This window comes from Lithobates pipiens, unplaced genomic scaffold (genome assembly GCF_037356315.1).
Source record: "Lithobates pipiens isolate NorthernLeopardFrog02 unplaced genomic scaffold, aLitPip1_a1.2 Scaffold_8, whole genome shotgun sequence".
Lineage (NCBI taxonomy): Eukaryota > Metazoa > Chordata > Amphibia > Anura > Ranidae > Lithobates > Lithobates pipiens.
In genome coordinates this window covers 109,201,257-109,215,746 of record NW_027507903.1, presented here as the reverse complement: position 1 = coordinate 109,215,746, position 14,490 = coordinate 109,201,257, and the positions used below count along the sequence as shown (strand labels likewise).

The following is a 14,490-nucleotide window of genomic DNA, read 5'->3' as shown; positions in this document are numbered from 1 at the left end:
TGTATTATGATGCAGTGCCCCCCCCCCAGTGATCTGTATTATGATGCAGTGCCCCCCCCCCAGTGATCTGTATTATGATGCAGTGCCCCCCCCCCCCCAGTGATCTGTATTATGATGCAGTGCCCCCCCCCAGTGATCTGTATTATGATGCAGTGCCCCCCCCCCAGTGATCTGTATTATGATGCAGTGCCCCCCCCCCAGTGATCTGTATTATGATGCAGTGCCCCCCCCCAGTGATCTGTATTATGATGCAGTGCCCCCCCCCAGTGATCTGTATTATGATGCAGTGCCCCCCCCCAGTGATCTGTATTATGATGCAGTGCCCCCCCAGTGATCTGTATTATGATGCAGTGCCCCCCCCAGTGATCTGTATTACACAGTGATCTGTATTATAATGCAGTGCCCCCCCAGTGATCTGTATTGTAAAGCAGTAACCCCCAAGTGTTCTGTAACATGGAGCAATGGCATAGTACTGGGGTACGAAGAGAAGTGTCTCTACCAGTGACAGGTGTACTATAGACGGACAGGTGGCATTTTTACCAAGTTTATCTGAAGGAAAAACGTATTTTTTGTCATTTTGGAGTGAGGGAGCGAGAGTGGGAGGGAGAGTGTTTTCTTTGGCTGCCTCCCTGCTGGATGGATTCCCTCTCTCTTTGTCCCGGTGATCATTGTCCTTAGGAGATCAGTGTTTTATGTTGTCACCAGCAGAGATGAGCTCGGGTCCCCTCTGGACTCGCCACTATCCGCACTGCCATTCTGCTCCCATTTTAGATCCAACCAGCTGCAGGCCAGGCCATTTATTGCCCCACAGCACATGTAAATAAAGGGGCGGGATGCTGGTGATGTCAGAGCCCTTATATGGATACATATCTATGTTTAGCCAATAAACTTTCATCTTGGTCCTGTTGATCTCCTCGCTCCAGCTTTGGCTGCCCATCATTGTTCTGGAGAAGATTTCTGATGGTGAAGGTTGGCCATCCCCGCGCAGTGTGTGTGTGTGTGTGTGTGTGTGTGTGTGTGTGTGTGTGTGTGTGTGTGTGTGTGTCAGCACACCGGGGTGGCTGTGACATGGTGACAACACAGGGGCACAATAATGGCAAAATATCACATAAGGATCAGCAGGCTTTGTTTTAGTGAAATCTGCTTGTTTAAAAAGACTGACAACACTTTTACCATGTTAGTCTATATGAGATTTTTGTGATTGAGTTTAGATCTATTTTAAAGGAAATGGCTGATCTCTTCCTATGAGGAGCATATTATTGGATATTGTGTGGGAAGAACATGAAAAGATAAGTACACCATTCTACAATACTGAACACGGGTATATTCAGTATAACGCAGCAAATGTGGCATTCACCTGACTTTCACTGCAGACGTGTCTAATACAGTGACTAATATTTCTAAACCAATGACACATATTTTTGTTTTACACATACTAACACCTAACTGCCACTGCCAAGGGTCTTTATCAGGATCTAAATGGTGGGTGGCGGGGTCAGGCCTTCCGATTGTGTGACCACTGTGATTGGTTGTCACAGCGAACACATGATTGGAAGCTCCCAATTGGAAGTATGCATCAGGAGCTGCCTATGGCAGCTTGGTTCCTGGAAGGAAAGAAAATTGCTTAATCTATGACCTGCCTTAGTCATCTAAATGTTATAAATGTTTAAACGGTCCAAGTTGCACAATTTCAATTTCTAGCCGCCTAATCAGTTTGGATACACCGCTATCTAATTCACTTAGACCGGTCATAGACGGTTTGAATCTCAGCTGGTTCAGCAGAAATCATGTACCCAACTTGGGTACAACCAGCCTGCAGGATTTTACATGTACACAATTTTATAGCTGTTAGTAATAATCACTGTTCTCCTGGTGAGAACAGCCTCCCCTACTGGGAGAACACAATGGCTTGGCGGGAGGGATTCCCCTGTCAACACTGTCTGTGGTTGCACAAAAGAAATTAGCTCCGTCTATGACCGGCTTCCCTTTCACACTGGGGCCGCCCGGGCATTAGCGCTAAAGTGACACTCATTTTAGTTGCACTTTTAGCACTGTTTATGTGGCACTTGTCAGCCACTAGGGGTGCTTTTAACCCCCACTATCGGCCAAAGAAGGGGTTAAAAGTGCCTGTGTTATGGCGCTTCCAAAGCACTTTTCAGGCCTATGGAAACGTTCAAATCGGTGCAACTTTGACTTTCACCGATTTAAGCCACTGCTCACATTGGAGTGATTTGCCTTGTGATTTGACAGGTCAAATCACATGACAAGTCGCACCCTATTGCCAGCAATCGCACTTTTCAAATTGATGCAACGTCGACTTTGCAGCGCCGCACTGATTTGAAAAGTAGTTCTTGCACTACTTTTGGCGATTTCAGGTGCGACTCATATAGACATCTGTGCATGAAGCCGCGCAAATGTCTTCCAAGTCGCACTGACATGCTATTTTTAAATGCAGTTTCACGATTTCAAAGCTGCAGTCAATGTGAATGAAGGCTGAAAAAGGTTCCTGCGTTTTGTTTTTGCAGATTTCATGTGCAACTTGCATAGACATCGGTGCATGAAGTCGCATAGATGTCAGCTAGCCGCACATGAAATTGCACTGACTGGCAACTTGGAAATTGCGCTTAAGTAGTGAGATTTCAAAGCCACATTCAGTGTGAGAGGGGTGTAAGCCCTGATTCACATCAGTGCGACTTTGAAATCTCACTACTTCAGCAAGATTTCAAAGCCATGGATCAGTGCGATTTGCACCGTTGATTTCATTGCGGTTTGCAGCGTTTGTTTAACAGAAGTCTATGCAAGTCGCAATGAAATTGGAAAAAAGTACTGCAGGAACCTATTTTCAAAGTTGCTGCAATATGACTGACAAGTCGTGGCAATTTGAACAGTTCCATTGCCGGTGTTTCGTCAGATTAGGCAACCCGTCAGATTTTTAATGGAAGTGACGTTCCACTGCCGCCACCATCTTGCTACACCTCACACTCTTCTACAGTAAGCATACAGAGAGAAGGCGGATAGCAGACATCTTGTTACACCCACTGGAGTTTTGCATTTCACACTTATTTTTAACAGTAAGCTCCGCTTATATAGTGAAGTGCAGTATTTAAAAATCCGTCTGACTGTTTAGATGTTGAACTTTAAAAGCTGCAGCAAGCCTTCTGATCTCACAGGTTTGTTAATATGACAGAACACCGCTGCTTTGAAAAATCAACATCAAAACAGTCTGACAGATTTCAAAATACTAAATTGCACTGTATAAACTGAGTTTACTGTTAAAAATAAGTGTGAAATGCAAAACTCCAGTGGGTGTAAGAAATGTCCGCTTTCCCCTTCTCACTGTATCCTATACTGTAGAGGAGTGCGGGGTGTAGCAAGATGGTGGTGACAGAACGTCACTTCTGTTCCAGAATATGACGGGTTGGCTTATCTGATGAAACACTGACAATGGGGTGTGACTTGTCATGCGATTTAGTGCTGTCAAATCGCACTAGTGTGAACAAGGGCTAAGGGTCTTTGCGCACAGTAGTGATGTGTGAACCAAAAATCTTCCAGGCAGAAAGTTTCAAAAGCGCAAGTTTTGTCTGGACAGTGCGCAGTGCCCAAATATTCAACTGTAATCTACTATCCAAGGGGGTGGGATTTACACAGGTATACGTATAAAATACTGATCAGTCACACACACACACACACACACACTTTAATTTTTTTTTGTTTGTTTTCTTTTTTACTGATCTAAATGCATCATGAGTTTACTGATATTTCCAGTCTGTGTGTACAGACCCAGTAAATGCAATGAGCTGCATTCCGACCAATAAAAACTATTTCTGAACTGCTACAAACGTGGCGTATTTGACACCTGTGTGCAAAGGCCCTCGAAGTTCTTATGACTAGTTTGCACAAATGAGATCATGGACTGTTTAAGTGACCTGATTTTTGTGTACGGCCAGATTTACACCAGAGATGGCCAAAAGCCGGACTACCAGAATATAATTCCAGAATTTCCTGATTAACTGGATTTAAAGCTAAAAACGTTTTGGCAACACTAATTATCATTCCTCCCTCCATTCATTGGCCTGACTTGGGTGAGAGGGGTGAATGGTATGTGTAATGGGACACGATGGGTGCTAGGCTGCCAAACTTCTCCTGGTCTTCATAGAAATTAGGAGTTCTGTTTGACCCATCAGCTCAAGAAGGCAGAGGAAGCAAGCTTAATGGGGAAGAACATTTTGGGGAAGAATGCTACCTTTTATACATAACTGTGTTTTATTTAATTATTTATTTTTTTCAGTTCAGTAAACGCTAAGCAATTTAAAATTGGCTGAAACCACTAAAGTCTATCGGCTGTCACAGTCATCATCATGTGACAGTGTCACAGTCCATGTTTCTGTATTTGGATGAACGAGGCAGTGACATCAGTCATTCATAAAGCAGGAATGCAGGACATAATTGCACCCAGAACTCGTGACAAGCGCCGTGATACTTCAACGTTTGACGGCCATGGAGGGGAAATTTTGAAAAGAATGTGCAGAGTGATTGGAATGGATTTCACCAAGAAAGTCATTCATTCCCTTCTGATTCTGTTCTTCATGTCTTGTGATATAATCTAATTGTAAGAACTGCAGTTATATATTTTATTTCTCTATATAATATTACACACAGTTGGCAAAATTATTTGATTCCCTGCAGATCTTGTAAGTTTGCCCACTTACAAAGAAATGAAGGGTCTATCACTTTTATCATAGGTGTATTTTAAAGTGTTTGTAAACCCTTACAACCAACTTTGACCTACAGGTAAGCCTAAATTAAGGCTTACCTGTAGGTCCAAGAAAAATCTCCTAAACCTACACGGTTTAGGAGATATTTGCCGAAAGACAGGCACCGCTGTCTACGGCACATGCGTCGTAGACAGCGGCGCGCAGGCGCACTGAGAGCGCCGCTGTCAACGGTGATCTGCCACGAGTGGCGGCTCCCCTGCGCATGCGCGGGAGTGATGGCTTCGCTGAATGACAGCGGCGGAGCAGTGAGACCCACCGAGAAGATGGATACTCCGGACTACAGGGGACAGCGGTGACTTTGCTGGCTCCTGTGTCAGGTAAGTGACACATAATGGACTACTATGTGATGCATAGTAGTCCATTATGCTTTACCTTTGCAGGGAATCAAAGAGGAAGTAAACTCATCAGGGTTTCCTCTTTAAATGATAGACAGAATATCAACCAAAAATTCTGAAAAAAAAAAAACATGATACAAATGTTATAAGTTGAGTAAAATAAGTATTTGATCCCCTACCAACCAACAATAGTTCTGACTCCACAGACTGGCTACAGTATGTACTCATTATATTACACAGATTTAGTCCTATCAATTTTAAGAAGGTGCTCCTAACGACAACTCGTTATGTGTATAAAAGAAACCCGTCCACAGAATCTTTCTTCCATTAAAACCTCACCATCATGTACAAGACCAAAGAGCTGTCAAAGGATGTCGGGGACAAGATTGTAGACCCGCACAAGGCTGGAATGGGCTACAAGACCCATCAGCAAGAAGCTTGCTGAGAAGCAGACAACTGGTGGAGAAATTATTTGCAAATGGAAGAAATACAAAATTATGAGAAAAGTGAGAGATCAGTTCAGAACTACACGGGAGGAGCTGGTAAATGATCTGAAGGCAGCTGGGACCACAGTCAAACCAGTGGTAACTCAATACGCCGCCATGGATTAAAATCCTGCAGCGCCCGCAAGGTCTCCCTGCTCAAGATGGCACATGTGTAGGCCTGTCTGAAGTTTTCCAATGAACATCTAAATGATTCAGAGAAGGATTGGGAGAAGGTGCTGTGGTCAGATGAGACCAAAATTTAGCTCTTTGTCACTATCTTGACTTGCCGTGTTCGGAGGAAAAAAAATGGCGATTATGACTCACCGTCTCTACAGTCAAGCACAGAGGTGGAAACGTTATGCTTTGGGGCTGTTTCTCTGCTAAATGTATAGGAAGACTTGAATTGAGGGACCGTGTATTGTAAAATCTTGGATGAGAACTTTCTTCCCTCGGCCAGAGCACTGAAGATGGGTCTTTCAGCATGACAATGACCCAAAACATATTGCCAAGGCAACAAAAGTGGCTCAAGAAAATTCACATAAAAGATCATAAAGTGACCTAGCCAGTCTCCAGACCTTAATCCTCTGGAAAATTTATGGGAGGCAGCTGAAACTTCAAGTTGCCAAGTGACAGCCAAGAAACCTTACAGATTTAGAGAAGATATGTAAAGAGTGGACCAAAATCCCTCCTGAGATGTGTGCAAACCTGGTAACCAACTACTAGACACATCTTACCTCTGTGCTCACCAACAAGGGTTTCTCCACCAAGTACAAAGTCATGTATTGCTTGGGGGTCAAGTACTTATTTTACTCACTGAACTGCAACTCAATTTATAACATTTGTATTATGTGTTTTTTTTTTTTTTTTTTTTTTCTGGATTTTTGATTGATATACTGTCTTTACAACTTAACATTCACCTATGATAAAAATTATAGTGCCTTCATTTCTCAAAGTGGAGGGTCACCCTAAAAAAAACATTGTGTGTGTGTGTGTGTGTGTGTGTATATATATATATATATATATATATATATATATATATATATATATATATATATATATATATATATATATATATATATTACATATACATTTTGGGGGAAAAACATTTTTTACTCACCAGAAACCCCTGTTGCTAGGCGGTCTTCCTATTCCACTGGGCTGTTTCTTCAGTTCTTTCTCCTCGGCAAGCAGCCCCGTTATCTTTTGGGACATGTGTGTGTGTGTGTGTCCCAGGAAGCAACAGGGCCATTCACAAAGCGCAGTGCGCACATGCGCAGTAGGAAACTGGCAGTGAACAATCCACTGCCTGATTCCCTTAATGATGGTGGCGCCGGTAGCCGATCTTGTGGACGGTGTGGCCGACATCACGGGCTCGCTGGACAGGTAAATGTCCTTATTAAAAGTCAGCAGCTACAGTGTTTGCGATCTCTGCGCAAATACAGCGTGACATAAAATATTGCAACAACCACCGTTTTATTCTCTAGGGTGTCTACTAAAAAAAAAATATATATATATATATATATATATATATATATATATATATATATATATATATATATATATATATATATATATATATATATATATATATATATATATAATAAATGTGTGTGTGTATATATATATATATGTTTGGGGATTCTAAGTAATTTTCTAGCAAAAAAGTTATTTTAACTTGAAACCAACAAATGTCAGAAAAAGGTTTAGTGTTTAAGTGGTTAAACCTTTTTCCACTTACACACAGTCTATTCCATGGACAAATTGTTACAATGTTTATACTTAAGATAAAGAATGTTTCGATTCTTGGCAGACTGCCCAGTTTTTGTTCTCTTCTTCTTTTTTTTTTTTTTTTTTGGCTGTGGCTTCAGAAGAGCGGAGAATTCTTTGCATAGAAAGAATTGTGAAACACTTTAGTCAAGATCATTATAACGATTCTTGACGATTAATTGTGCAGCTCTAAAATATAAATATATCTCTCCATCTAATGTATATCTCATCATCATGACTGCAGTTCTTACAATTATATTATATCAGAAGGGAGTGAATGACTTTCTTGGTGTAATCCATTCCAATCACTCTGCACATTCTTTTCAAAATTTCCCCTCCGTGGCCGTCAAACGTTGAAGTATCACGGCGCTTGTCACGAGTTCTGGGTGCAATTATGTCCTGCATTCCTGCTTTATGAATGACTGATGTCACTGCCTCGTTCATCCAAATACAGAAACATGGACTGTGACACTGTCACATGATAATGACTGTGACAGCCGATGGACTTTAGTGGTTTCAGTCAATTTTAAATTGTTTAGAGTTTACTGAACTGCAAAGAAAAACGCAGTTATGTATAAAAAGGTAGCGTTCTTCCCCAAAATGTTCTCCCCCCCCATTAAGCTTGCTTCCTCTGCCTTCTTGATATAGTGAAGGGAACATTTTTAGGAATACGTAACCTTCTTTTTTATTACAGTATCTCACAAAAGTGAGTACACCAGTCACATTTTTGTAAATATTTTATTATATCTTTTTCATGTGACAACACTGAAGAAATGACACTTTGCTACAATGTATAGTAATAAGCGTACAGCTTGTGTAAATTTGCTGTCCCCTCAAAATAACTCAACATACACCCCTAAGTCGGAGTGTCCATATTTTGTGTGGCCACCATTATTTTCCAGCAATGCCTTTAAAGTGGAGGTCCACCCTAAAGTGGAGCTTCCGCTCATTGGAACCCCCCCCCCCCCCCCTCTGGTGCCAAATTGCCACCTTTCAGGGGGGAGGGGGGTGCAGATACCTGTACAGTACAGGTATCTGCACCCACTTCCGGCGTAGATTCTGCAGAAGGTACGCCCCTTTCCGCAGAATCTACGCCCCTTTCCGAAGGTCCCCCGCTGCCTGCTGGGAAACACATGGATCCCAGAGACAGCGGGGACCATCCTTATTGCGCAGTGCGACTCGCGCATGGGCAGTAGGGAACTGGGAAATTCCCATACCCAAGATGGCGGCGGCAGCACACGAGAAACGATCGAGAGATCGGCTTCGGGTGCCGACATCGCGGGCGCGCTGGGTGGGTAAGTGTCATTATTTTAAAAGTCAGCAGCTGCAGTATTTGTAGCTGCTGGCTTTTAAAAAAAAAACAAAAAAAAACGGCGGACTCCCACTTTAACCCTCTTGGGTATGGACTTCGCCAGAGCTTCACAGGTTGCCATTGGAGTCCTCTTCCATTCCTCCATGATGACATCACAGAGCTGGTGGATGTTGGAGACCTTGTGCTCCTCCACCTTACGTTTTTGAGGCTGCCCACGGATGCTCATTAGGATTTAGGTCTGGAGACATGCTTGGTCCGTCCATCACCTTTACCCTGAGCTTCTTTAGCAAGGCAGTGGTCGTCTTAGAGGTGTGTTTGGGCCGTTATGTTGGAATACTGCCCTGCGGCCCAGTCTCTAAATGGAGGGAATCATGCTCAGCTTCAGTATGTCACGGTACATGTTGGCATTCATGGTTCCCTCAATGAACTCATGCAGTCCCAGACCATGACACTCCCACCACCATGCTTGTCTGTAGGCAAGACACATTTGTCTTTGTACTCCTCATCTGGTTACTACCACACACGCTTGACACCATCTGAACCAAATACGTTTATCCTGGTCTCATCAGACCACAGGACATGATTCCAGTAATCCATGTCCTTAGTCTGCTTGTCTTCAGCAAACTATTTGCAGGCTTTCTTGTGCATCATCTTTAGAAGTGGCTTCCTTCTGGGACCACAGCCATACAGATCAATTTGGTGCAGTGTATGGTCTGAGCACTGACAGGCTGACCCCACCCCCTCAACCTCTGTAGCAGTGCTGGCAGCACTCATACATCTATTTCCCAAAGAAAACCTGTGGATGTGCCTGTTATGAGTGGAACCTGCCCTGTTAAACCACTGTATGATCTTGGCCACGTGCTGCAGCTCCGTTTCAGGGTCTTGGCAATCTTCTTATAGCCTAGGCCAGGGATATGCAATCTGTTGCAGAACTACAAGTCCCATGATGCATAGCAAGACTCTGACAGCCACAAGCATGACACCCAGAGGCATGATGGGACTTGTAGTTTTGGAACAGCTGGAGGTCCGCTAATTGCATATCCCTGGCCTAGGACATCTTTTTATGTAGAGCAACAATTCTTTTTTTCAGATCCTGAGAGAGTTATTTGCCATGAGGTGCCAAGTTGAACTTTCAGTGACCAGTATGAGAGAGTGAGAGCGATAACGCCAAATTGAACACACCTACTCCCCATTCACACCTGAGACGTTGTAATACTAACGCATCACATGCCACTGGGGAGGGAAAATGGCTAATTAGGCCCAATTTGGACATTTCACTTAGGGGTGTACTCACTTTTGTTGCCAGCGGTTTAGACATTAATGTCTGTGTGTTGAGTTATTTTCAGGGGACAGAAAATTTGCACTGTTATACAAGCTGTACACTCTCTACTTGACATTGTAGCAAAGTGTCATTTTTTCAGTGTTGTCACATGAAAAGATAGAATAAAATATTTACAAAATGTGAGGGGTGTACTCACTTTTGTGAGATGCTGTATAAACTCAAGTGGGTGGACATTTGTAGCTATATCTTGGTGATCCAACATAGCTAATATAATAGATGAAAACATTTGTGAGTGTATTTTGTCTTTTGTCCAGTTGTGCTTTGAGTCTTTCCCCTCCTCACCATATCATTTTAAATGCTTATAGCATTTTCTTCCCCCCCGGCCCCCCCCCCCCCCCCCCCCTAAGGATTTTTTTTTTTTCCTGCTTGTAATATGCCTTTAGAATTTGGTAATTTGATGACTCCAGGGACAGTTGGTTCCGTAGTCCAGCACCCTTTGTCCTGACACTTCACAACCCTTTCCTCTTCTAGGAGTGTCTAGTTACTGTCTCTGCTGGCTCACCTCCTCTGCTCACTCCCCCTTAGATTGAAGACTAAAGGTGGCCATACTGGATGCGATAAAACGGAACAATCAATGTCCTATTGGATAAAACAATTTTAATCGGACATTATTAAAGGCAAGAAAAAAAGTACATGGATTAGCGACTGGTAGCGACAGTTTCAGTCTATCAGTTATGGCAGAAAAAAATGATCATATGGGATTGCTGGACTATTGATCTTTCAGTAAAATATAATTCTGTTTCCATCACCAACTCCACAGGAAGTAATTGAATTCCAGAGCTTCACCACTTGCGAATACTTAGCGGCACAAAAGGAGCCCTGTGCTTCTGTCCAACTTGATGTAATCAATTAAAGGAGAGGTATGGGTTGTGGTTATTTCCCTAATTATACTTACCTAGGTGGATGCAGCATCGGACCGATGTCCCCCACCGCCCCTGCACTGAGAACCGAGCCACCAGACACCACTGATGGCTCTCTTCTCTTGGCTCCCTGAGAAGAGAACTGCCGACTGTCAATCAGCAGCTCTCCTGCTCCACACTCACTGGGCTGAGCTGCGGGGAGGCTAGCGGCTGTCTTAAGGCCCGTACACATGCTCTGACATTTTGACAACAAACATGCAAATTAGCTGTTTTGAGGCAACATCCGACCGTGTGTACACTCCATGGGACAAACTTTTTCGGTTTTCATCAGACTTTTTGACAACCCAAGTCCGATGGGGCAAAGTCTGATCGTGTGTACACAAATCCATCAGACTTTTGTGTGTGCACATGCATGCTCAGAACCAATGCAAAAGATCAGACAACAATACAGAAGTTGACCAAAGGTGGCACCGGAGTAATTGAACGTCCTCTTTGAAGTATCGTCGCTACGTTCGTGTTTGTTGCCTAAAAAGTCTGATTGCGTGTATGCAATCCAAACTTACGGCCAACGCCCTTTGTACAAAAGTCCATGGGAAAGTTTGTACAAAGTGTTTTTTATATAATATATATACATTTTTTTTTTTTTTTTTTTTTTTATTTTTTTTTTTTTTTTTTACACACATCTCTGGATTTTTGAGGTCCAGGTGGAATCCCACAGTTTTATGCCAGATGTTTTGCCAACTCTCCTTTCCTGCTGGCAGCAGCGTTTTTGAGAGGGGAAAACATTTTTTTAACGTGTTAAGGCTGCATTCGCATTTTCACCTAGCATGACCAAGCATTCCCGCTCATATTTCAGTTGAGCAATTTGCACATGATTTTGCGTATGGCATAAGGCCAGTTTATTCAATTGAATGAGCTGCCTTATGCAGGTTTGTCACCCAAAAAAAACCTCCTGCTTCTTTTCCAGCAGTAGGCTTCACGAGAGGTGTGTTTGCCACGCAATCCTGTCACGTTGTGCATGGTACAGGGCATGCCACATATTTTTGGAATTTTCACGATCCTGCCGCAATTCACAAATCACGAAGTGTGAATGAAGCCTCAGGCGCATTATGCACTTGGGCTGTAATTCATTTCATTGGCTAGAATAATTTATTCTGGTCGTTGAAAAAATTTAATGCTCAAATGCTAAATGTGCCCAGCATTAAAGCTCCTTTAGATATGTTTGCACACGCCAAGCATTTTCTCTGCCAAAACACTGCTGCCCCTGGATGCGCTGAAAGTGGGAGTTTTTTTCTGCCTCTAAACACCTATATGTGTGTGTGTATGGACACACAGGCAATCGTGCAGGAGGGTTTAACAATCTGGCATAACCTTTTAAAGGGTAACTCTAGTGAGATCTAAAAAGTTTTTAATGCAGTTACCTCTTCATTAAAGAAACTCATTAAATATATTTTTGTTGTAGCGCTAGCATAGCTACCTACAGTGAGAGGGGGGGGGGGGGGCGGGGCTATTTGACCTGCTGCTGATTTTGTATGTTTGCCCACTGACAAAGAAAAGATCAGTCTATAATTTTAATGGTAGGTTTATTTTAACAGTGAGATACAGAATAATATCAAAAATATCCAGAAAAACACATTTAAAAAAAGTTATAAATTGATTTGCATTTTAATGCGTGATATAAGTATTTAATCCCTTCGCAAAACATGACTTGGTACTCAGTGGCAAAACCCTTGTTGGTAATCAGAGGTCAGAAGTTTCTTTTAGTTGGTCACCAGGTTTGCACACATCTCAGGAGGGATTTTGTCCCGCTCCTCTTTGCAGATCCTTTCCAAATCATTAAGGTTTCGAGGCTGACGTTTGGTTATTCAAACCTTCAGCTCCATTGTGTAAAAAGGCTGTTTGATTTGGTCTTCTCTGATCTTCTCCTGATTAGTACAGTGTCTTGGGGGCACTCTACATGTGCTCAGTTTGGTGTGTATTGCTATAATTTTTTTTTTTGAGAGTGCATGTGATCAGCACAGGGCCAATCAACACTCTGCAGACAGAGGGTCAGGGGCCCTGCATCCTAATAGGACAGTCAGAGGAGAATGAAAACTCCTCCTAAAAACTTTAACCAGGCGCTGATAGAAGTCACAAGATTGTTATATATTGCTGATGAGAAAAGGTATTTAGCAATTTATATTTACTAAAATAATTACACTTCCATGTTCTGTGTACTGTGGAAAACCAGGTACAGTAAATGCAGTGTCCTAGGTTTAGTAAAACTTTAAACCTTGTAGTGCATGGGTAGCCCCGCTGCAAGAGAGCACAGGACGTTTCCAGCTCACAAGATTCCTTACAAGATCAACAGGTAGTTTTTCAACTCAAGGGAGCATATTTACTTCCCCAGGATTCAGTATATGTAGCAGAGAAACTATGCAGCCTCTTCTGTTCATGGCATGCATTCTTTGGAAGTGAACTTCTAGGCCTATTACATATGGTAATGTTACTTGTATGCCTTTTACTTATTAACCACTAGCCAACCAGCCACCGCAGTTACACTGCAGCAGTTTGGCTCGGCTGGGCAAATCGCCATAGCTGTACGTGGCTCCTTTTTAAGAAGCTACAGTAGGTGCGTGACACATGTCCCCGGAGCTGATGCTCGTGCCCAGCGGGCGCGATTACTGTCGGGCACCTGCGATCGCTCGTGAAAGACCAAGAACTGGGATCTGTGTGTGTAAACGCACAAATCCTGGTTCTCTTGGGAGAGGAGACAGATCGTGTGTTCATACTAAGCACAGCCGTGCAATTGTCAGTTAAAGCGACGCAGTGCTGTATCGCAAAAAAATAGCCTGGTCAGGAAGGGGGCAAATGCTTCCAGGGCTGAAGTGGTTAATTAGGGTAATGAGCTGATTTGAGATGTGAATGTGATGCCGCTATTCAGGGAGGCTGAAGTCACCACATCTCCAATGCAGGGAGGGATATCATTGTCTGCTCTGAATGCAGCTGGCAGTAGAAACCTCACTGTGTTTCAGAAAAGCCGCAGACACTTTTAAATGGATGTGTCCAGCACTTTGGATGGGCTTCAAGGCTGGCCTACCCGGTATAGCGTAGACTGGTTATGAGAGCAAAGTACATTAGTACTTCCCTTTTTTTTTTTTTTTTTTTTTCTTCATTCAACCAGCAGTTTGAATGAAAAAATTGATCCAATTCCCTCATCCACACATTCCAGGAGGATGGGGGAATCACTCCCGCTTGTGCTACTGTGTTCTGGTGGCGCGGGAGTCTTCCCCACTGCCAGAATACACTGATCAGCTCTGTCAGCTGTATCTGGTGGTCTATTGAATAGTGCCGCGCATGTGCAGTACAGAGGGGCACTCCAGCTGATTTCCCGATCAGCAGGCATGGTGTCACCATAGCGCATGCATACATCGTAAGAGGGATTTTTCAACAGGAGATACCATTTGACTAGCAGAATTTAAACCTATGCAAACAGTGGAGGGAAACCATAGTTGTCATGATGATTGTGCTGTTGCAGGACGGGTGTACAGCGTGCTCCAAGGTCGGGTTTTGCCTGTGTTGCAAGTCGGGTTTGCTGCGTTGAACGGCAGGTTTTGCTGGTGTCTAAGAGCGGG

The 14,490-nt window shown here is 43.2% G+C and overlaps 1 protein-coding gene across 1 annotated transcript in view; it reads left to right on the top strand.

Moving 5' to 3' along the window:
* SCAMP2 (secretory carrier membrane protein 2) overlaps nt 1-14,490 on the top strand; it is a 57,085-nt gene that overhangs the window by 1,850 nt on the left and 40,745 nt on the right. The window lies entirely within an intron of this gene.